Raw genomic sequence first — 22,251 nt, 5'->3', positions numbered from 1 at the left:
GACAGTGAACTGGCCCTCTGTTTAAAAAGTTTGAGGACCCCTGATTTAGGAACTAAAGGAAAGTTGTATGTTTCATCATTGCTACCCTGCACCCTGACTGGCTTGTCTCCTTCCCGCTACCCTTCCATAAGGGGATGTCCAATTGCCTACAGATGGGCTCTGGGTCTCCACTCCACACTCCCCTTCATTCACAATGATATGATATTTTTTTCTTTGATGCCTGATACCTGATTCCATCGGTACCTCGTGATTATGCAGGCTGATGTGTTTTTTTCATGTGGGCTCTGTTGCTTCTGAGCTAGATGGCCACTTGTTTACCTTCAAGCCTCTAAGACCCCAGATGCTATATCTTTTGAGAGCTGGCCACCATCATCTTTCTTCACCACCTTTGCTTATGCACCCACTTTGTCTTCAGCGATTGCGTCGGGAAGGTGAGCATCATGGAATGCCAGTTTAATAGAACAAAAGTATTCTTGCATTGAGGGAATACTTAAGTAGAGGACCAATGTCCATCTGCTACCTTAATACTACACATACATACACACACACATATATATATACACATAGATCTATTTCCACGTCCTCATATATAAATATATTTACATATGTACATACCTTTATGTAGACCTCTATAAATGGCCTTTGCCTCCTAACTCTTTCCTCTACTTCCTTTTACTTTCCTCTTGTCTCACTATCATGTTCACCCTTCATTTGGGTTTCAGTAATCCCTCTCAGTTACATTACCCTTGGTCATGCCCTGCAAGGCCTCCTACACCTTCCTCACCACCGATTTGGATCACTTGTTTTTTCTTTGTACCTGGGTTTGTTAACACCAAACAGGTTTTCACAGCAGCTCTACCATATCCATTTTCACCAGCTATGCATGAGCATCACAGTTTTTTCCCATGACTTTGACAATATCTGTGGTTTTCTAATTTTGTCTTTATTTTTGTCATTCTAATGGGCAAAAAAAGAGATATCTTCTTATGCTTTTTATTTTGTTTTCTGATGGCTAATGGAGAAGCCCTGGTGGTTCAGTGGTTAAGCACTCAGTAGCTAACAAATAGGTCAGTGAGTTGAAACTAACAGCTCATTTGCAGAAGAAAGATATGGCAGTATGCTTCCGTAAAGATTGTTTAAGATATGCTGAGCATGCTTTTCCTCTCTGGGTTTCTATCTCTAGGGCTATTCCCATTTCATTACAATATTTTACTTTGTCTTTTCAGGCTTCCCTTTAACCTTTTTTGTTTAGCTCTTTGACTTTATCTTTTTTTTTTAATTTAATATTTTGCCTTAGCGACTCTACAATTAAGAGCAAGTTTCAGAGCTCTTCTAACATCCATTTTGGCCTTTCGTTTCATTCTTGACTTTGTAATGACTCTTTGCTTTTTTTCATGAATGATGTTCTTGATATCATCCCACAGCTCATCAGGTCTTCTGTCATTAGTGGTCAATGCAGCAAATGTGTTCTTGAGATGCTCTCAAACAGACTGGACTGGAAAACACTCCTAATGGCCAACAAACGATCCTTGAACTAACTATAAGCTTTTCTTTAGTGACGTGTTTTGTTCTTTTTCAGTGGTTTCTTTTTGTTGTTTTGTTGTCTGATTGTATACTGTTGCTTTGTTTTCCTCTGTCTTGTTTTCGTGCATGTTAGTGTCTCCACAGGTCTGTCTGAATAGGACAGGCTGGATGAACTATCTGGAGGAAAAACAATGGTACCAACAGTTCCGGGGGGACTTGGGGTGGGTAGGGGGTAAGGGAGTGGTGTTAAACACAGGGACAAGGGAACAACATGGGACCCAAAATGGTAGTGAGGGGGGAGTGGCAGGCCTGGTGGGGAATGATCAAGGGTAATGTTGCATAGAGAAGAAGTATAGCTGTAGCCCAGGTGGGGACAGAGCATGGTAGTAGGGCAGGAGGAAAGTCAAGGGAGATGCAGGAAAGAACTAGGAGTCGAGGGGCATTTATGGAGGTCTAGACAAAGACATGTACATGCAAATATATATATATATGAGGATGGGGAAATAGATCTATGTGTCTATATTTATAGGTTTAGTATTAAGGTGGCAGAAGGACCTTGGGCCTCTACTCGAGCACTCCCTCAATGCATGAATACTTTCTTTTATTAAATTGGCACTCTACGATGCTCACCCTCATGACACAACGCAACAAAGCCCACATGGAGGAACACACCAGCCTGTGTGATCGCGTGGTCCCGAAGGGATCAGTTATCAGGCATCAAAGAACATAAAATCATATCATTGGTTGCAGACCTCCATTATACGATCGCCAAAGACAAACGGGTACATAAGTAAATGTGGCGAAGAAAGCTGATGGTGCCCGGTTATCGGAAGAGATAGTGTCTGGGGTCTTAAAGGCTTGAAGGTGAACAAGCTGCCATCTAGCTCAGAAGCAGTAAAGCCCATATGGAAGAAGCACACCAGCCTGTGTGATCACGAGGTGCCAAAGGGACCAGGTATAAGGCATCATGCAAAAAAATGCATGTGTATGTATGTATATATATGTATACATGTATGTGTGTGTGTATATATATTTATCATAGTGAATGAAGGGGGGAGTGCAGAGTGGAGACCCAAGGCCCATTTGTCGGCCACTGGAGATTCCCTCATAGAGGGGTTTAGGAGAGGAGATGGGTCAGTCAGGGTGCCATGTAGTACAGATGAAGAACACAGCTTTTCCCCAGATCCTGGATGCTTCCTCCCGCCAACTACCATGATCCGAATTCTACCTTGCAGGACTGGATAGGGCAGAAGTTGTATACTGGTGCATATGGGAGCTGGAGGCACAGGGAATCCAGGGTGGATGATACCTTCAGGACCAGGGGTGTGAGGAGCGATGCTGGGAGTGTGGAGGGTGAGTGGGTTGGAAAGGGGGAACTGATTACAAGGATCCACATGTGACCTCCTCCCTTCGAGATGGACAGCAGAGAAGGGGGGGAAGGGAGACTCGGAATAGGGCAAGATATGACAAAATAACAATCTATAAATTATCAAGGGCTCATGAGGGAGGGGGGAGCAGGGAGGGAGGGGACAAAAAAAGAGGACCTGATGCAAAGGGCTTAAGTGGAGAGCAAATGCCTTGAAAATGATTAGGGCAAAGAATGTACGGATGTGCTTTATACAATTGATGTATATATATGTATGGATTGTGATGAGAGTTGTATGAGACCCTAATAAAATGTAAAAAAAAAAAGAAACTCAAGTGGGATAGATTCAAGGTCCTATTTTGGCTTCCATGGATTTATATTAATTTTCTTCCACTTCAACCAAATTTATATAGGCAAAATTTCTCTCCAAACCATTTTTATTAGAAGCTATTCCAGACAACATATCATTCAATAATTCAACAATACCAGGCAGTATTGTACAATTGCTACAAAAATCCTTTGACCTCTTTGATATCAGTTCCAGCTTACTTCCTCCCCTTCCCTGCCATAACCTCTAGGAACCCTTATTCGAGTTGTTCCTACAGCTAGCCTGCCCTGGATTTCCTATATTGAAAAACATAGAAAAGCACATAACAAAAATTCAAGGAAGCCATCCACAGTGACAAAATACAACAGAGATATGTCCCAATATTAAAAACAAACAAACAAACCACCAAAACGTTGAAAATGAGATCAAGCCCAAAGTGTATTAAGTGACAAGGTTTTAACTGTTCAGTCATATTTATCATTTAAATGTACTATTGTTGTCTCTCAAATACTCTCTGTCTAATAACCAGATTATTCCATCCCTCAATTATAGTTAGATGGAAATCTCTAGTGGCTTATTCCCTGTGTAGAACCTGCAAGTGTATTTTGGGCTTCTATTGTCCTCCATAGTGTTACTCACACCAGAATCTCGCAATTTAAGTTCTGATTTTGTTCTTTCCTTTGGATTTGGATAACATAATTTACAGTCTTTGGATCACTGCCTTGGTGTGCTTCTTCCATGTGGACTTAGTTGATATCTCACAAACCTGTAAGATCCCAGTTGGTATTCTATTTGATAACCATACACCATGTAACTTATTCACTATACTTTTCTATAGCACCCATGTCATCTGTTTTTCCTTCATGAAGCTGAATATCGAGCAGGGCCATGTTATAAGAATTGTTCTAAGATGAGTCCCAAATCCATCCCTGGATCTATGTTTAGAAACATCCTGGTTTGTATTAGAGACATTCTTGTAAATTTGTGGCAAACAATCTCATTGATCATCCCACTGGAACTTAAGGACCTTCTGTTTGTAGTGTCATTGATTAGCCCATGGTACTAATTTTTAAAATACTATTATGTGAGGGAGATTGGACAAGTGTAAGCTAACTACGTATAATAATACTTGGATTATTTGCTTATACAGAAAAATCCTTATGTGACTGGACAATATTTACACAAACAATGGGGACTGATGGTCAGGCAAAACTTACAATAATATTCACTGATAGTGTCAGTCACAGGCATGACAGAATAATAATATCTTAATATAGTGAGCAGGACATTGAAGTAGTGAGTAAATGTTAGTTTGCCTATCAACAGTTCAATACTTTTGGTACAGTGGTCTTCTGCTTCTTTTCATACCATGTAATTTCAGTCTTAATTCCTCAGGTTAAACAGCGTGTTTGATGTAGAATCTAGTTTACCTAGTGGGGATTTCACATCGAATCCTTCTGGTATGGCCTTTGAAGCATGTTGTACCTTGAAGATCCAGAGTTCAATGTTCCAGTGTTCTGTGGCTCATGGCTTGGGTCCTTAGGGGGTATACATAATTCATTTCATTTTTGATGACTTCCAGTTTTCCTGGATTCATACTTCATATATTTCAAGTTCTGATGATTAGGAAATTGCAGGGTTTTTTTTTTCTTACCTTGAATTTTATTCCATCAGCAAAAGAAGATTCACTCCCATGGCCTTTATTCGCATCACCCCGGTTGATTTTACTTTGAAGAGTCGCTCCTCCTCAGTCCTGGTTTGAGTGTCCTCTGGCCTGAGAGGCCCATCTCCTGGCACTATGTCAGACAGCATTCTGCTTCCATTCATTAGGTCTTCAGTACCTGACAATGTTTTGCTGCCATGCATAATATTTCCAGTAGCTACTTCCTTTTAAGGTTGATTCCCTCTTTGTAGTTTGTTCTTAGTCTAAAAGAGTCCCTGAAACCTGTTATTATGAATGGCCGTGTTATACAGGGTTCTCTAGAGAGACAAAACCAGATTGCTAGTAATTATATCTATATAAAGATAGATATATAACACAAGAAATGAACTGTTAATAGATAGATATATAATACAAGAAATGAGCAGTTAAATTATAAAGCAGTACAAATGTCTCAGTGCAACTCACTCCCGTGAGAGAGTTGTGAGACACTGGCAGTCCTTTAAGTCTTGAGGGCCGCCAGTTAGTCCTCTGTAGAGAGAGCTAGGCTATATCAGCACAGGCAGCAAACAGCAAGTCAGGTCATCAACTGTCAGCCAGGTACCAACCATCAGTCCCCAGATCCACAGATGTACATTCCAATCGTGTGGCCTTAAAGGGACCTCAACTTACAGTGACACAGTTCATAGGTTAGGTGTCCCACAGGTTGTGCAGTCTGTAAATTGAGGCACAGAACAAGCAAGGCAGCTGCACTCTAGTCTGACGATCAAAGAGCGAGAGACAAGAAAGGCAAGGCTCACCGAGCCATTTATCTTTCTGCCCTTCAATTAATCCCACTTGTGTGTATCCGCCAGTCTGGCACAATAAACAAATTATCTCAGTGACCCTGCTGGCATTTGAAATACCAGTATCATACTTTCCAGTATCACAGCCACCACAGTACAATAAACTGACAGACAAGTAGTTGAACTCAAAGAGCTGAACAGAAATTCTCAAAGAGAAGCTAGAGAAGACAAAGTCAAATATTATCATGAAACATACAAATACTTAGCATTAGAAAACCATAAAGGAAGAACATGCTCAGCATATCTGAAACTGAAAGAACTTAAGGAAAAATTCAAGCCTCGAATTGTAATTTTTTTAAAGATTATATAGGCAAACTGTTGAATGATGCAGAAAGCATCAAGAAAAGAGGGAAAGAATACAGAGTCACTGTACCAAAACGAACTAGTCAACATTTAACCATTTCAAGAGATAACATATGAGAGTAAGAATCAGTACTGAAGAAAGAAGTTAAAAATCATTAGCCAAAAAGAGGCTCTAGGAATTGATGGAATGCCAATTGAAATATTTAGACAAGCTGATGAAGCACTGGAAACATACTCGTCTATTACAGGAAATTTGGAAGACAGCTACTTGGCCAACTGGCTGGAAGAAATCCATATTTGCAAGCATTCCAAAGAACGACGATCTAATAGAATGTTTAAGTTGAAAGAATATTGTCATTGATATAACATACAAGTAAAATTTTGCCAAAAAACACAAATTTTGCCGAAAATCATCCAACAATAGTTGCAGCAGTACATTGTTACAGGGACTACTAGAGTTTCAGGCTGAAATGGGAAGAGGACTTGGAACAGATGTCAGCTAGATCTTTACTGAAAGCAGAGAATACCAGAAAGATTTTTATTTGTGTTTTATTGACTATGCAAAGGCATTTGACTGTGTAAATCATAATAAGTTATGGAAAACCTTGAGCATAGGAATTTCAGAACCCTTCATTGTGCTCATGTGGAATATGTACATGGATCAAGAGCTGTGTGAGCAGAACAAAGCACACTACATGGTTCAAAATCAGGAAAGTGTGTTAGTATCCTCTTATCATACTTATTCATGTGTATGCTGAGAAAACCATCAGAGACACTAGATTACATGAAGAAGAATGTGGCTTGAAGATTGGAGGAGGACTTATTAAAACCTGCAATAAGCAGATAACACAATTTTGCTTACTAAAAGTGAGGAAGACTTGAAGCACTTGCTTATGAAGATCAAGGATGGAAACCTTCAAAATGGATTGCAACTCAATGTAAATAAAATCAAAATCCTCACAACTGGCCCAGTAGGTATGATCAGATAAACAGAACAAAGATTGAAGCAGTGAGGTATTTTGTCTTGCATGGTTCCACAATCTGTGTTCATAGGAGTCAAGAGATCAATTACCCATTGCATTGGGTAATTCTGCTGCACAAGACCTCCTTAAGGTTTTGAAAAGCAAGGATGTTCCCTGGAAGGTTAAGGTGTGCCTGACCCTAACATGGTCTTTTCAATCACCTCATATGCATGTGAAAGTGGGACATTGTATAAGAAAGACGAAGAAGAATCAATGCTTTTTTATGGTCTTGCTGGAGAATATTAAAAGTACAACAGACTGCCGAAAACCCCCAACAAATCTGTCTGGGAAGAAGTATGGCCATAATTCTTCTTAGAGGCAATGATGATGAGATTTAGTCTTGTGTACTTAGAACGTGTTATAAGGAGAGACCAATCTCTGGAGAAGGACATCGTACTTGGTAAAGTGCAGGAGCAGTGAAAGAGAAGAGGACCTTCAAGAAGGTAAATTGGCACAGTGGCTACAATAATTGGCTCAAGCATAGGAAAAATTGTGAGGATGATGCAGGACAGGGCAGTGTTTCATATAGTAGCTAGGGTTACTATAGGTCAGAATGACTGAACAGCACCTAACAACAACTTTCCTTTTCACCAAGTTCACACCTCTCTACCCTATTATTTCTCTTCTCTTCCCTTCCCCTACCACCTCTAGTAATCATCAATGTCTGTTTCTTTTAGTATGATAAATGTAATCTTAATTTTTAAAAAACAGTGGTTTCATATATTTGCCTAACTTCACTCAAAATACTGTCTTTCAAATGCATCCATATAATGAGGTATTTCAGCTTCATCATTATGCTCTTGTTATGCTTAGTATTCTATTGTGTGTATGTACTGGAGTTTATTTAGCCATTCTTTTATTGATGGGCATTTTGGTTATTCCTCTTCTTACTATTGTGCATAGTGCTTATGTGACCGTGGTTGTGCATGTATTTGTTCATACTTTGTTCTTTGTCTCTTTAAGGTTAAATCCAATAGAGTGTTTGGGGATTACGATGGCATATCTTTCTCTTTTTCCCCTTTGCATTAAGAACATTTTATGTTAAAGTATGAACAGTCATTCCAACAAACATGAAAAGGTGTATATTTTATCTACAAAGCGCAAGCCTTTGCTATAAGCCCCACTTCCTATAAACGAGCCTGAAATGATAAGGAATGTCACTTGATCAATAATTAAACAATCATAGATGTGAATTTCCTGGTAATCCAAACTGACACAATTTTGGAACCATTTCCATTGCCCTATCCTCCTCAGACCTGATCCTAGTGATCAAAGAAGGTGTGAACGCAAGTCCTAGTTCCAACATCCCAAGCTTTGACACTTTTGTCAGAGGAACTGGAAACAAAGTGCCATTAGGACAAAAATCATTGATCAGCACACAGGACCTGTGGCCACTCATCATGCCAGTCAAAATGGCATGTTGTACACCATAGATCTTGAAGTAGTCCTTATCTGACACTGTGACAAGAAGCTGAGAATCGGGGAAAAGGTCAAGGAGCAAATGGATATGGCATGACCTTTCAGCGTGTGCAGAAGTTTCCCAGTGGCTATGTAAAAACTGTTGATGATCCCATTTATGGTTCCACTGGCCAGGTACTTCCATCAGGACTACAGGCAATACTAAGAATACATTTTCCTCCCATGTCCCTAAGGATATTTTCCCCCACTTTTTTTACCCCAATTTTTCAATTTCCTTACATGAGTTCCTGTGGTCAGGTACTGGGAATTGGGAGAAAAAACTTGAGTCCAGGCATCTACAGACTTATCTTTTTGCCATTTTCCAAGTCCCAGAGTCAAATGTGTGCATTGAAGGAAATGGATGAAGCAATGGGCAGGGTGTGGCTGATGTACACCGACACCACTCCCAGCCAATGTCCTTCCTTCTCCACTGTAGGGCCAGCCTCTCATCATGCCATTTCTAGACCTTCACCAGGTCATCTAGCTAACCTGCGATCACTGTCTCTGAATTTTCTCTCTTGCTAGTTCCCCGGGTAACTGGCCAGATGGCATCATTATAGACTTCCTCCTGTTGGAAGAGAACGCTGTACTGATTGGCCATTTCCTTAACCAAAGATGAAGGGCTACAGGCCAGACAGTCTGCGGAACTGGCCCACTACACTTCTGAAGACTGGCTCCAAGATGGTATTTCTATTCCTATTTGTTTGACAAATTGTCAAATCATTTTCCACAGTGGTTGTACCATTTCATAGTCTTGCTGGCAGTGTCTAAGTGTTCTAGTTTTACTGTACCATCTTTATCATTTATTTTTTTGTTTGTTTTAGCTTTGCAATCAGTACTGGAGCGAAGTGGTATCTCATCACTGAATGGCTAATGACGGCAGTAATTGCTTCATGCTTTTTAGCTGCCTGCATGTCTTCTTTGGTGCACTGTTAATGTATTTGTCTATTTTCAATTGAATTATTCATCATTTTTGTGTTGAGATGCTGCAGTTTTCTATAGATTTTAGAAATTAGTTCCTTATGCTATTTTTTTTTTCTGTCTATGGGATCTCTGTTTTCTGTTTTGATGAAGTCTTTGATGCACATAAGTGGATTATGTTTGGGAGGTTTCCAGTCATCTATTTATTTTCTTCTGTGCATGCTTTTAATAGTGTTTGGTAGTGTGTACTTAATTTTTCATTAATGATCCTATAATTCAAATGCTTGCATTTAGGTCTTTAATCAATCTTGAGTTTGTTTTTGTATACAGAATGAAGTATGGAACTGGTTTGTTGCATTCTTTTGCAACTCAAAATCCAATTTTGTCAATATAATTTGTTGAAGATAATATCTTTTCCCTATTAGATGTTTTCTATCCCTTTGTAAAAACCTAATTTCTGTAGGTGAATGAATTTATTTGTGGTTCTCTAGTCTGTTCACTTGGTCTATATATCTTTCCTTGTACCAATATCAAGCTCTTTTGACTATTGTGCTGTGCGTCAGGTTTTAAGGTAGGGAAGTGAGAGGCCTCCTACATTGTTTTTCTTCATTACTAGTAATTTGCTTATCCTGGGTCTCTTTCTTTCCTATACAGTTAGTAATTAAATTTTCCATCCTTTTAAAAAATAATGTTGGAATCCCCATCATAATTGCATAATATTTACATATTGCTTTGGCATACATTGACATTTTCACAATGCTAAGTCCATAAACATGGAACAGTCTTCCATTTATGTAGGTTTTCTTTCTCTTTCTTGTATTAGTATGTGTTAGGCGGGGTTGACTAGAGAAACAAATCTGAGAGCTTTATATCAAAGAGTAATTGTATATTGAGAAAACATCTCACCCCAGTCCAGATCAAGTCCATAGTCTGATATTAGCCCATAAGTCCGATACTCATTCATAAATCCCTCTTCAGACTCACACAGCCACATGCAATGATGCAAAAATGATCATAGGATGGTGGGTGAAATGTCTTGTGTATCCAATGGCAGAGGAAGCATTTCAGCACTGGCGAAGGCCTCCATATGGCTTCTTCAGCGCTCTGAGTGGCTCAACAAGAAGGTAAAGCAGAGAGAGGGGCTCTCACAAGTCTCAGCAAGTCTCTACATGGCTTGTCAACAGGAAGGTGAAAGCAGAGAGAGAGGGAGGCTATTTATCTCAGTTGGCCTCCAATCAAGCTCTGAACTGATTGATGGGAAAACTCCACTCCATTCACTCTTAATACCCTCAAGTTGACACAAGATTAAGTAACTGCCACATAGTGTTTTATAGTTTTCTTTGTACAAGACTTGTTTCTCTGGGTAAGTTTATTCTTAGGTATTTCATGTTTTGGATGGCTATGGTAAATAGTATTTTCTTTTCAGAGCTCTCTTCATTCATTTTCAGGAATCCAATAGATTTGTATATGTTGATCTTGTACTCTGCCACATTGCTGAGTCTTCCAATTATTTCTAACAATTTTCTTGTCAAGTCTTTGGAATTTTCTATGCACAGAATCCTGTCATGTGCAAGTAGAGAGACTTTTACTTCTTTGCCAATTTGAATCTTTGTTTTTGTTTTGTTTTTTTATGTCATCTAAAAGCTCTAGCTATGGATTCCAGCACAATATTGAGTAAGAGTGATGATAAAAGGTATTCTTGTTTGGTTCCCATTTTTAAGGGTAATGCTCTCAATTTCTCTCTGTTGAGTGAGATGCTGGCTATTGGTTTTGTGTGTACAGACTTGGTTATGCTGAGGAAGTTCCCTTAAATTACTATTTTGTGGAGTGCTTGGCAGGAACTGGAGAAAGATTGGACTTTTAAATCCAATAAATAGTTATATCTCAGAAACTCACAGGAACAGTCCTATAGAGTTGCTATGAGCAAGTATTGACTTGATAACAGAGTTTGTTTTCTGTCAGGAAATTAGTGTTAAGTTTTTCAAATGTTTTTTTGAATCAATTGATAAAAGCATGCAATTCGTTATGCAATTAGTATTGTGGATTATACTGATTATTTTCTAATGTTGAACCATCCTTGCATACCTGGTATGAATGTCACTTGATCATGATATATTTTTAAATAACTTTTAGTAAATTCCATTGGCTAGGACTATGTTGAGAATTTTTGTATCTATGATCATAAAGGAGCCTGGTCTCTAAGGTTCTATTGTGGCAATGTTTTTATTTGATTTTGGTATCAGGTCTGTTCTCATGTCATATAATGAGTTCAAGAGTGTGTGATCCTTTTTTATATTCTGGAATCGTTTGGATGATTGATAAAATTCCCTAGTGCAATTATTTGTTGCTAGAATTTTATGTTTGGGGTTTTTACTGGCCTGATGTAGTTCTTCTTTTGTTATTGGTTTGTTGAGGTTTTTTTGACATCAATTTGTATCAATGTAAGTAAGTAGTGTGGTTCTAGAAATTTGGCCATATTTTCCAGGTTTTCTAATTTGTTGGAGTGTAGTCCTACCTAAGATTGTGTTATTTTCCTTTGTAAAACTTACCAGCGTCTTGTCAATTTTGTTAATCCTTTCAAGCACCATATATACTCGTGTATAAGCCAACTTTTTCAGCACATTTTAATGCAATTTTTGTGGTAAAATTAGGCGCCTCAGCTGATATTCGGGTTGGCTTATACTCAAGTACATAGGTAATCAACTTCTTGTCTTGAGTTTTTTTTCAGATTCATTTATTTTTGCTCTAAATTTTATTATTTATTTTCTTCTGGTGACTAAGTTTCTTTCTTTCTGTCTTTCTATCTTTCTTTCTTTCTTTCTTTCTTTCTTTCTGCTTTTGTTCTTGGTGAAAATGTTGGGTTAGGGAGTTGTTTTGATTCTCTTGCTTTTTTTCATATACACATTTATTGCTATAAATTGCTCTCTGAGTACTGCTTTTGCTATGTCCCAAAGGTTCTGGTATGCTGCGTTTTCCTTCTCATTTGTTTCAAATAATTTTTTTTCATGTCATTCTTTATTTCTCCAATTATCCAGTAGTTCTTAAGTAGGATGTTGTTCAGTTTCCATGTTTTGATTTATCCCTCCTTGATCTTCCTTTTGTTGATTTCTAATTTTAGAGCATTGAATGTGAGAAATAGATGTGCTATACTGAAATATTTTAAAATTTATGAAGGCTTTTGTTGTGGCCTAATATATGATCTATCCTAGACAATGTTCTGTGTTCTTGCGAAGAATACATATTATATTATTTTTGGATGTCTTGTTCTGTATATGCGTGAGAAGTTAAATTGATTAATTGTGTTAATTCTTCCAACTTTACTAATTTTTTTCCACCCTCCCTTGAGAGTCGTGATTGAAGTCGCCTACTATTATTGTTGTACTGTCTATTTGTCTTGTAAATTCTACAAGAGTTTGATTAATGTGTTTTGAGTGTCTTTCACTGGGCACATGGATGTTTATTATGGGGGCATTCTTGTCCAACTGTCAGTGTCATCATTATTTAATGCCTTTCTTTGTCTCTTATGATTCATTTTGCCTTGAAGTCTATATTATCAGAAAGGAATATTACCACTTCTGTTTCCTTTCAGTTGTTTTATTGAGATATAATTCACATATCATGCACTTCCATGGTTCAGTTGTAATTAAAACGAGTTTTATAGACATCATCACAATAAGTCCTAGAGCATCCTCCCATTCCTGTATTCATTATTTGCTCACTATTTCCTTCCAACCCCTTCTCCCGCAGCACTTCCACAATAAGCCATTACACCAATTATTGTATCTAGATATCCACCCCTTCTGTGCTCCATAAACTGAGAAACCTTCAAACAAACAAAAACGGTAAGTATATTTTTCTTAACAAAATGGCCACTGGCAATATTAAAATAAAACATAGGAAAAAAACCTCTGTCAAGAAAAAAGCAAGAAATATTTAAAAGTAGAAGAAATCCAGAATGGATCAAAAGGGAGATCAAGTGATCAAGTATCCTATTATACCCTAATTTTATCTGCCATAATCAAGTTTACAATAGTCTCTGTCTGATAGCAAGGTTATTTGTGTCCGTCAACTGTGGTCAGAGGAGATAAGCCAGAGGCTTAATCCATGTAGTCACTCTGCAGATGGATTTTGGGGTCCCACTGTCATCCAGAGGCTTCTGCCAACTGGGTACTCACAATTTTTAAATACTTGATACCATTCTCTCCTTCCTATTTGGATTTAGTTATTTATTATCTTTGGGTCACACAGGCCAGTTTACTTCTACCATGTAGACTAAATTGATGCTTTATTTGATGGCTGCTTGTTTGAGTATAAGCCTTTAAGATCCCAGATACTTTTTGATAGCCAGGCACCATCTTCTTCACTTTGTTATAGCAACCATATCTCCAGTGATCTCTTCATGAGGGTGAGCATCAAACAGTGCCATGTCATAAAAACTGAATGTTCCTTTTTTAGGGATACAATTAAGTGGGAGCCCAGAATCTATACACTTGTTCATGGATTATGTATGATTTTGGTTAAATTTAGAGGTCCAATGATCCTTATTTCCACAGAGTTGGGATGGCCTTTGTTTACTTCTCATATTAAGGAATTTTGGTTTTAAGTCCAAGTGGTATGGGTATCTTTGAGGTGAAACCCAGTTCATTCAGTGGGGCTACCATGCTGAATCCTCCTTATGTGTCGTATAAGAGATACCATGTTCTCCAAAGCACAGAGCCTAGATTATCATAGTACATAGTACATGGTGTGATTCACCAAGGGTTGGGTAGAAACCAATCCAAAAGTGTCTAACTAGGAACATAGTACAGGGCTTATTCTCCCTTTGGATTCTCTAGACTCAAAGATACCCATCTACATGGATTCTGGGAAGGCTTTCTACGCCTTTGAGAATTGGTCTCCACACACATACATATATACATATTTGAATATATACACCATATATCGATACATTTTTCGTGTTTTTCCTCATAGTAGTGGACTCATACTGTATTTTCCTTTTGTGATTGACTAATTTCACTCAGCATAATGGTTTCCAGGCTCATCTATGTCATGCAGTGTTTCATGATTTCATCATTGTTTGTTTTTAGCTGTGTTAGTCTGGGCAGACTAGAGAAACAAATCCAGAGACACTCATATGTATGTAAGAGAGAACTTTATAGAAAAAAACAATTGTACATTAAGAAAACATCCCAGCCCAGACCAGATTATGTCCATAAGTCTGATATTACCCCATGTGTTGATGCTAGGCCATAAATTCCTCTTTAGACTCATGCAATTATGCAATAATGCCAAATGCAGGAAGATCACAGGCCAGTGGGTGGAAAGTCTGTCTTGTGGAGCCAGTAGTGGTAGAAGCATCTCAGCCCTGGTATGCATCTCCACATGGATCCTCCAGCTCCAGGGCTCTGGCTCTCTCAGCATAGCTCCATGTGGCTTGTCAACAAGAATGTCTCCTAGGGACAGGGTGTGTCTATTTTGCCTCCAGTGAGCTATTTATCTCCTTAGCACCTCCAAATGAGGTCATAAAGCTGAGACCTGATTGCCAGGATAAACTCCACCCCTTCATTCTTAATAGTCTCAAGTTGGCACCAGATTATGTTACTACCACACTCATATATGTATAGGAAAGAGCTTTATATGAAAGAGTAATTGTATATTAAGAAAAACAGCCCAACTTAGTTCAGATCAAGTTCAGAAGTTGGATATTAACCCAAATATCTGATACTAGTCTATAAATCCCTCTGCAGACTCATGTAACACATGCAATGTTGCTAAATGCAGGAACATCGCAGGCCAGTTGGTGAAGAAAGTATTGGGGATCCACTGGCAGTGGTAGCATCCCAGTGCTGGCTTAATGCTCTTCTAGATCTCAGTGTGGCTCCATATGGTTTGTCACCAGGAAGGTGAATCAGAGAGAGATTGTGGCTCACCTCTCAGGAGAAAGAAAGTTTCCAGAATCCTCATGGGAGGCTGCACCCACAAGGAAACATGACCAGGGTATGACCTGATTGATGAGCGAGACTCCATCCCTTTACTCTATTTATCAAGTTGCCACACAATTATGAAACTAGCACATTAACGATGCATAGTATTCCAATGATGTATGTACCGTAGGTTCTTATTTTTTAAATTATTTTATTGGGGGCTCATACAACTCTTATCACAATCCACACATACAGCCTTTGTGTCAAGCACATTTGTACATTTGTTGCCCTCATCATTCTCAAAACATTTGCTTTCTACTTGAGCCCTTGGTATCAACTCCTCATATCCCCCACTCCTTCCCCACCCCAACCCTCATGAACCCTGGACAATTTATAAATTATTATTATTTTTTGTGTCTATACTGTCCAATGTCTCCCTTCATCCACTTTTCTGTTGTCCGTCCCCTAGGGAGGAGGTTAGATGTAGACCCTTGTGATCAGTTTCCACTTTCTATCCCACTTTCCCTCCACTCTCCCAGTATTTCCACTCTCACCACTGGTACTGAAGGGTTCATCTGTCCTGGATTACCGTGTTTCCAGTTCCTGTCTGTACCAGTGTACATCCTCTGGTCTAGCCAGATTTGTAAGGTAGAATTGGGATCATGATAGTGTGGGGAAGAAAGCATTTAAGAACTAGAAGAAAGTTATACATTTCATCATTGCTACACTGCACCCTGACTGGCTCGTCTCCTCCCTGCGATCGTTCTATAAGGGCATGTCCAGTTGCCTACAGTTGGGCTTTGGATCCCCACTCTAAACTCACCTTCATTTGCAATGACATGATTTTTTTTTGTTCTGATGATGCCTGATACTCGATCCCTTCGACACCTCATGATTACACAGGCTGGGGTGCTTCTTTCATGTGGGCTTTGTTGCTTCTGAGCTAGATGGTTGCTTGTTTATCTTCAAGCATTTAAGACCCCAGACACTATACTATATCTTTTGATAGCTGGGCACCCTCAGCTTTCTTCACCACATTTGTTTATGCTCCCATTTGTCTTCAGTGATGATGTCGGGAAGGTGAGCTTCATGGAATTCCACTTGAATAGAACAAAGTGTTCTTGCATTGAAGGAGTACTTGAGTGGAGGCTCAATGTCCTTCTGCTACCTTAATACTAAACCTATAAATATATGCACATAGATCTATTTCCCCATGTACCATAGGCTCTTTATCCATTTTACTCCTGGGCACTTGGGCTACTTCCAATTTCCTGCTATTGTGAACTGTGCTGCAATAAACATGGGAAAGCAAGCATACATTCTTGTTTTGTCTCATTTCCTTGTGATATATTTCCAATAGTGGTATTGCTGGGTCATACAGGATTTCTATTCCCAGTTATTTTAGGTAGTACTGTGGTAGTTACATAATCTACTGTCAACTTGACCGAAGAGGTGAAGTCTAGACTGCCAATCAGGTCATAGCCAATGAGGCCTCGGTGTGGGAATGTCCTTCCCCTGAGGATTCTGGGAACTCCTGCCTCCCTCCCTGGAGGAGGAATACAAACCCTTCATGGGAGACATTTCTGTTGACAAGCCATAAGGAGCTATGCTGAGAAAGCCACCAGAGCCCTGAAGCTGGAGGAGCCAAATGAAGATCCATGCCAGCACTGAGATGAGATGCTTTCACTGTCACTGGATCCACACGACTTCCCACCCACTGACCTGTGATTTTCCTGCATTCAGCATCATTGCATATGTTTGGTGAGTCTGCAGAGGAATTTATAGACTGGTATCAGATATGTGAACTAATATCAGACTTATGGACTTGATCTGGACTGGGTCAGGATATTTTCATAATATACAATTACTATTTAATATAAAGCTGTCTCTTACGTACATATGAGTGTCTCTGGATTTGATTCTAGAGTCAACCCAGGCTAACACAAACACCACGTCACTTTCCCATAATGATGGTATATCTACAAGTCCACCGATAGTATATATAAGTTCCATTCTCTCCATATCCTCTCCAGCATTTGTTGTTTTCTTTTTCAAATTGGGCTCTCATTGTGGGTGTAAGTTTAGTCCTGGTTTTTTTTTTGTTGCCATTTGTTTGATATATTTTTCCATCCTTGAATTTTAGTCCATTTTTGTCTATGTTTAAGGTATGTTTCTTATAAATAACATATTAGTGGGTACTGTTTTCTTATCCTCTCTGCTATTCTACCTTTTGACTCTTCCACTTAATCCATTTATGTTCAGTGTCATTATTGAAACATTTGCATTTATTGCTGTCATATTGCTGTGTGGTTTGTGTGTGTGTGTGTGTGTTGTTGGTCTCTTTGTTCCTCTAATATTTCTAGGCCTAGTTTCTTTTGTTTGTGTATTTTCTTGTAATTTTTTCTATGCTGTTATTTTACTACCTGCTTTTTATGATATTTCTCTTTATTTTGAGGAGGTTTGTCTATTTTCTTTGTGATTACTTTGCTAATTGTTATTTTCCTCCCAATTTTAGGCAGTCTCTTTTCTCTTGTGAATTTCTTGAAGTCTTCTCCATTCAAATGCATTGTCTCTACACTATGATATTTTATTTTCAATTGCTGTCATTGTGGAATTCTATCTCTGGATCCCTATTTTCAGTCTTGTACTTTTGTTTTTAGTACTGCTTAGTTTAATTTTGGGGTGGTGATGTCTTACATGTTGATCTCAAATTGATGACTGCTATTGTTGTTGATTTTCTAAGGACTCCATTTAGTATCTTTTTAAAGTTGGTTTTATTTATACAAATTTCTTTATTGTCTCCTGGTCTGGAAATGCCCTTCTTTCTCACTCATATTTTAGGGACAATTTTGCTGGATATGAGTCTTGCTAGCAATATTTTTCTCTTAGAGTTTTATATATGTCATTCTATTTTCTTCTTGCTTGGATGTTTCTGCTGAAAATTTGAATTTATTTTTAATTGGCTCCCCTTTGTCGGTAATATTTTCCTGAGTTATTCTTAGGGTTCTTTCTTTGTCCTTGATATTGAAAAGTTTTACTCTGATATGTCATGGTGATTTGTTTTGGAGTATACCCTATTTGGAGTTCTTTCAGCTTCTTGAATGCCGCCCCCCCCCCTTTAAATGATTTCAGGGGTGTTTTATCCCAGTTGTTCTTTGATTATTTCCCCTTTGAATATTTTTGTTTTGTTCCTTCCTGCTGTGTAATGCCTGTGAGGCAGGAGTTATTGCTGTTGATCATGTCTTATAGAATTATTACAGTTTCTTCAGATTATTTTACTTTTTATTGATTGTTTTCATAGATCATTCCAGAGAGATTTGCCTTCCAACTCTCTAATTTTTCTTCTATTGTTTTGATATTTCAAAGTCTTTTCTAAATCTAATATCTTCGTATTAATAGTATTAATCTTCTGGACTTCTATTTAGAGATTTTATATGCATTTTAATTTTTCACTTATTTTATCAGATTCCTCTTGGAGTATTTTCCTGTTTCTTCTATATATTTTTCTGTGTCCTTGTCTGTTTTCTGCAGCTCTTTCAATCTTTTTCTGTTTAGATACCTGAAAATTATTATTCTGTATTCCTGTTCTGATGTCTGTTCTTCCCCAGAAAGGCTGTTTTGACTTTGTTTATTGGATACTTGTTGATGCTGTTCTTTCTTGTTTCATCATATGAATGGAGATTGTTGTCTTTAAGAGATCATTTTGTGACAGTTGGAGGTGGGCGGTAACTGCATCATGTAGGGACAGTTAATACTGTCATGTAGCGTTAGAAAGGGATAATAAAAATAAAACAAAACAAATAAAACAGATGGCCATTACAAATGTAAAAAACCAGAGAAAAATAAAGCTAATGATAAATAAACAATTAGAAATTTTAAAAATGTTTATCCAAGCTGGCACCAGCGACTTCTTCCTCTTTTGTATGTACAAGTATGTGCTTCTCATTGTACTGTTCTGTGCACCAAAGGAGTGTAATCTGTGTATTTGCATGTTGTGCTCACCTGCTGTTTGAAAGCACCCTTAAGCCAGCATGTACAGGCCCAGGGGTCACAGACTCTGTGAATATGTGTGTGTGCCATTGCTCTGCCACTCTACAGAATGGCCCTGAGCCAGCTCCAAGGACCATGGAGTCTGTGAATCTGTGTCTGCCACTTTGAACATAGCCCTAAGTCAGCTTGTTTATACCCAGAGCTACAGAGGCTGTGAATTTGGATGTTCCAGATGCTCCACCATTTAAAAAAGTAGCCCTAAGCTAGCGCATTTGGGCCCCTAACCGTAGGACCTGCCAATATATACCCTGTGGCTGTTCTGCAACTTTAACAAGCAGCCCTGAACTTGCTGATTCAGGCTCATTGTCACAGAGCTTGTGAGTCTGTGCGTCCCTGCTGCTCTGTAGCTTTAAAAAGCAGCCCTAAAATAGTACTTGTAGTCTCCGCTAGCTTCACTGACCACAGCGAGGAGAGTTTTACGTCATTGCAGGGCATACAAATGTAGACCTTAGATCCCTGTGCGGCTGGCATTCAGCTCACTTAGTAATTGTTTCCCTTCGTCAGAGATTCAGGATTCCAGGTTTTCCCTCCATATCTGATTTATTCCATCTTTATTGGAAAGGTATTGTGTAGTGTATCTGCTCAAGTCTCTTTAATACTCCCTCAACTCTGTTTATGTTATTATCACCAATTATATATTTTTATCTCAGGTATATGCCACTTAATATCTGTTCAGGCAACATCTGATTACATGTTCTTGTATGTTCACGTTGGTTTTGTCTGTTGAGATATATATATAGCCATTTTTGTTTATTAGTACCTAGTGTTTTAAAACCCCAAATTGCTAGAATGAACAAGCAATGAGAATCCAAAATGTATGTCAATCTTAGAAGCACCTGTTCTTGAGTTTCTTCCTGATTTACTTCACCCATTGAGCAGCCATGAAGCCTTTCACCCACAAGTTAACAGCTTTGCCTGTCTGTATTTCTCTATTCCTACTTTGTACAGAGGTAAATAGCCTGATCTAGGCTGTTCATAGGCCTTAGGTTAGGTAGTGGTGACTGCAGATGACCAGGAAGCAGCTGAACTAAGCTGGAATCAGCAGCCAGGGTCATTGCCACCAGCTTTGTTCCTCTCACTCATACACACAATCTGAGGCCACCTCTCTGCACCCTTCTTCCATCTGCACTGTGCCTAAGCATGTTCAGTGTTATTATCTGGCTGCCAGTATAGCCCCTTTCCAGTCTAGATGCATAGCCATCAACTCAATCCTCCTATAATCAGTGCATACAACTCTTGGGCATTCTCTGGTAGGATCTCATAACATTTTCTGTTTTATTTTATTTTTTAAACTTTTTACATTGCTTTGGGTGAAAGTTTAGAGAGCAAATTAGTTCCATTCAACAATTTATACACATTTTGTTTCATGACATTGATTGTAATCCTCACATTGTAACAGCATTCCCACTTCCTCCTTGTGTTTCCTGTTCCCATTTATCCTTCTGTCCTATAACTTCCTGCCTTCTGAACTTTATCTCTTTAACAAGTGACATCCTTTTGAGTTCATATAGTTAACTGTTCTAAGAGTATATACTTCCCTGGTCTTATTGTTTATCTTGTAGGCCTCACTATTGTTTGGCTGAAAGTTAAACATGGGAATGAATTCAGTTCCAGGCTTGAAGGCTATCTAAACATCATAGTTCAGAGCGTTCTCTGGTCTTTATTAGACCATAAGCTTGGTTTTTTAAATATTTCTTAGGTCTGTTCCACAGGTTTCTCGCACTCTACCCATAGTTATCTAATGTGAATCTTTTCAAAGCAGTTGGTAATGTTAACTGGACACCATCTAGTTCTTCTGGTCTCAGGGTTGTGGGATTGAGGTTGTATGGTCCATTTGTGCTTTGGACTAATTGTTTTCAAGTGTCTTTACTTTTCTTCACTCTTCTGTCCATCAGTAAGGGAAAGGCAAATAACATGTACCTTAGATGGCAGCTCAGCAGCTTCTAAATTTCCTATCACTATTCACCAAATTAGGTGACAATGTAGAATATTGTCTTTGTGGACTGTTTATGTCAATTGAATTTCATGGTTGTAATACAATAAATTTTCCAGAGATTTATCCAAGGATTGCAAGTGAATTAGCTGTGTATAAAAAGTGGTTGCACAAGGTCTAAACCACATAACAAAGTCCTATGTTATAGAACATATTGTAGACCTTACGTGACTCTTTGCTATATGTGTCCATGTTCATGTACTGTACATATAAAGCACAGAAGGCATGTCAGTTGTACTTGTAAATACATGAATACTTATCAAAACATTTCCTTCAATGGATATTTTTCTTGCTAAAAATATGCATATGTAAGCAACTGTCTAGTGATATTATTTTTCCTTCTGTAAAACTCCCTTAAGCATTTCCTGTAGGGCTTGCCTGGAGATACTGCATTCCTGTAGCTTTTGTTTAGTTTGGGTGTCTCAATTTTGTTATATTTGAAAGAGTTAACAGAACTTAGCTTAATATTTGGTGTTAGAAGTAATACTTTATTCTTTACTCTGCTTTCTTGTTTTATACTATTATTTTTATCCTTAAAATATTTTGTAATTTTTGTCTTACTCTTCCCCTCATAGGTCACATCTGTTCTTTGAATAATTGGTCATTTCCAGGTAGATCAGATTCTCTGCCTTAATTATTGTAAAGTCATACATTTTTATTACTGGAATATTTTACCTACTTCTTCATTGTGTTTGATAATGAATACACTGTAAAAGTATGATCAGAGGCAGGGATTTGATGCTGAGGGATAAAATGTGGGAATTAACTTGAAAAGAAAATCTTGAATATAATGAGAATTGGCTTGCAGTGGGGTGTTCCCAGGGGAGAGCAGGGAAAGAAGGCAATGGCTGGCAAAT

The 22,251-nt window shown here is 38.4% G+C and overlaps 1 pseudogene; it reads right to left on the bottom strand.

Moving 5' to 3' along the window:
* Positions 1-8,104: 8,104 nt before the first annotated feature.
* LOC142446042 (WD repeat-containing protein SL1-17-like) lies at positions 8,105-9,107 on the bottom strand (annotated as a pseudogene).
* Positions 9,108-22,251: the final 13,144 nt, after the last annotated feature.

This window comes from Tenrec ecaudatus, chromosome 4 (genome assembly GCF_050624435.1).
Source record: "Tenrec ecaudatus isolate mTenEca1 chromosome 4, mTenEca1.hap1, whole genome shotgun sequence".
In the NCBI taxonomy this organism is placed as follows: Eukaryota; Metazoa; Chordata; class Mammalia; order Afrosoricida; family Tenrecidae; genus Tenrec; species Tenrec ecaudatus.
This window is presented reverse-complemented; position numbering and strand designations above follow the sequence as displayed.